The following is a 2,699-nucleotide window of genomic DNA, read 5'->3' on the forward strand; positions in this document are numbered from 1 at the left end:
TGAGGAAAGCAAGTTCTCTTTGCTGAAACGTAGGCCACAATCGTGCTTTCACCTTGTTCGAAGTTCTTCTCTTGTACATATATATATATATATATATATATATATTTATATATAAAACAGAAATAAGAGTTGGCAGTCAAGAAAACCTCGGAAAGCAAAGGTGAGGATGTGGGAGGTCTTTGAAACAGATAAAGAATTTGGAAAGAAACAAAGTCCCACCTGGCAGGAATTTTTTCTCTACTTTCTTTCTTTCCAAATTCTTTATCTGTTTCAACGACCTCCCACATCCTCCCCTTTGCTTTTCGAGGTTTTCTTGACTGCCAACTCTTATTTCTGTCTTATTTTCAACGAGCCCCTCATTTCCCATTCTGATTCGCTACATATATATATATATATATTTAGTCGTGATGTAGAGTCGTTAGGTGCTGAAGGAATACGCACAAAGTAAAAGTACGCTCTTTGGAGACTTTATTTCCAACGTTTTGACTTGAGACTGGTCTTCCTCAGGAATATATATATATAGATATATATATATATATATATATATATATATATATATATATATATATATATATATGTGTGTGTGTGTGTGTGTATAGCAAATCAGAATGGGAAATGACCCGCCGCGGTGGCTCATTGGTAAGGCGTTGCGCTTCTGAGCACGAGGACGCGGGCGCGATTCCCGGCAGCGGCAGCCGCATTTCTGATGGACGCGAAAAGCAAAAACCCGGTTGTTTACGAGATATTTCGGCGCACGTTAAAGATCCCCAAATGGTCAAAATTATTCCGGAGCCCTCCACTACGGCTCGCCTGATCGCCTGCGTTGCGTCAGCGCGTGAAACCCTACAATCAGATCAGAATGGGAAATGAGGGGCTCGTTGAATTAAGACAGAGATAAGGGTTGGCAGTGAAAAAAACCTCGAAAACAAAAGGGGAAAACGTGGTCCACTTCCTGTCTTTCTAAATTTTTTGTGTTTCAATGACCTACCACATTCTCCTCTTGGCTTTCCGAGGTTTTCTGGACTGCCAACCCTTATCTCTGTCTAAATTCAATGAGCCCCTCATTTGCTATTCTCATTCGCTGCATGCATAGCGAGGGCCTTTGTTCTGCAGTCTTGGTGCCATAGGGAGCTTAAAAGGGTTTAACGCTGGTCGACCACTCTCGACATGTCGTAGACACCCTAATCACGACCAGGGGTTAAAAAGAATGTCCCCTTTACCGCGAGTAGACTGAATGGCGCTGGCTACCATCCCCAAGCGCAGGAAACAAAAATACCTTAACATAAATACCCGAGAAAATGGCGGGGAAAATAGCCCCGCCAGTAGTGTAGTAGTCATCGCACCAGACCGGTATTTTGCAGGTCGTGAGTTCAGATCCCACCCGGCGGGCATTTTGTCCTCCACTTTCTGTCTTTCCACAATCTTTATCTGTATCAATGACCTACCACATGCTCCCCTTTGCTTTCCGAGGTTTTCTTGACTGTCAACAAATGTTTCTGTCTTATTTCGACAAGCCCCTCATTTCCTATTCTGATTCGCTACATGCATAGCGAGGGTCCCTGTTCTGGTAGTCTTGGTGCTATAGGGAGCTTAAGAGGGTTCGATGCTGGTCGACCACTCTCGACATGTCGTAGACACTCGAGTCACGGGCCTGGGGTTAAAAAGATGGTCCCCTTCACCCCGAGTAGTCCGAGTGGCACTGGCTACCACCCCCAAGCAAAGGAAACAAAAATACCTTAACATAAATACCCCAGGAAGTGGCGGGGTAAATAGCCCCGCCGGTAGCGTAGTGGTTATCGCACCAGACCGGTATTCTGGAGGTCGTGGGCTCGAATCCCACGCGGCGGGCATTTTTTCCTGCACTTTCTTTCTCTCTTTCTAAATTGTTTATCTGTTTCAATAACCTACCACATGCTCCCCTTTGGTTTCCGAGGTTTTCTTGACTGCCAACAATTGTTTCTGTCTTATTTCAACGAGCCCCTCATTTCCTATTCTGATTTGATATATATATATATATAGATTGCGAGAAGGGCTGTGTTTGGTTGCCGTAGCAAATAGTAAAAAATGGGTATAGCTTCTAACAAAACTGTTTATTGGTCGACGTTTCGATCGGATGCCGATATCGGCATCCGATCGAAACGTCGACCAATAAACAGTTTTGTTAGAAGCTATACCCATTTTTACTATATATATATATATATATATATATATATATATATATATATATATATATATATATATATATATATAGTAAATGAGGGGCTCCGTGAGATAAGACAGAAAATAGGGGTTGGCAGCCAAGAAAACCTCGGAAAGCAAAGGGGAGGTTGTGGTGGGTCATAGAAAGAGATGAAGAATATTTTGAGTCGAAAAGAAAGTGGTGAAAAAATGCCCGCCGGGTGGGATCCGAACCCACGACCTCCAGAATACTGGTCTGGTGCGATAACCACTACGCTACCGGCGGGGCTGTTTCCCCAGCACTTTCTCGGGTATTTATGTTGAGGTATTTTTGTTTCCTGCACTTGGGGGTGGTAGCCAGCGCCACTCGGACTACTCGGGGTGAAGGGGACCTTCTTTTTAACCCCCGGGCCGTGACTCGAGTGTCTACGACATGTCGAGAGTGGTCGACCAGCGTTGAACCCTCTTAAGCTCCCTTTGGCACCAAGACTGCCAGAACAGAGGCCCTCGCTAAGCATGTA

General features: G+C 44.3%; 1 non-coding gene across 1 annotated transcript; it reads right to left on the reverse strand.

Moving 5' to 3' along the window:
* Nucleotides 1–2,391: 2,391 nt before the first annotated feature.
* Nucleotides 2,392–2,464, reverse strand: Trnat-agu (transfer RNA threonine (anticodon AGU)). The gene has a single exon. It is a non-coding gene; the product is annotated as a tRNA-Thr (tRNA).
* Nucleotides 2,465–2,699: the final 235 nt, after the last annotated feature.

The sequence above is a fragment of the Haemaphysalis longicornis genome, unplaced genomic scaffold (genome assembly GCF_048455015.1).
Source record: "Haemaphysalis longicornis isolate Haplotype H1 unplaced genomic scaffold, Haemaphysalis longicornis Haplotype H1 scaffold_5, whole genome shotgun sequence".
NCBI lineage: Eukaryota > Metazoa > Arthropoda > Arachnida > Ixodida > Ixodidae > Haemaphysalis > Haemaphysalis longicornis.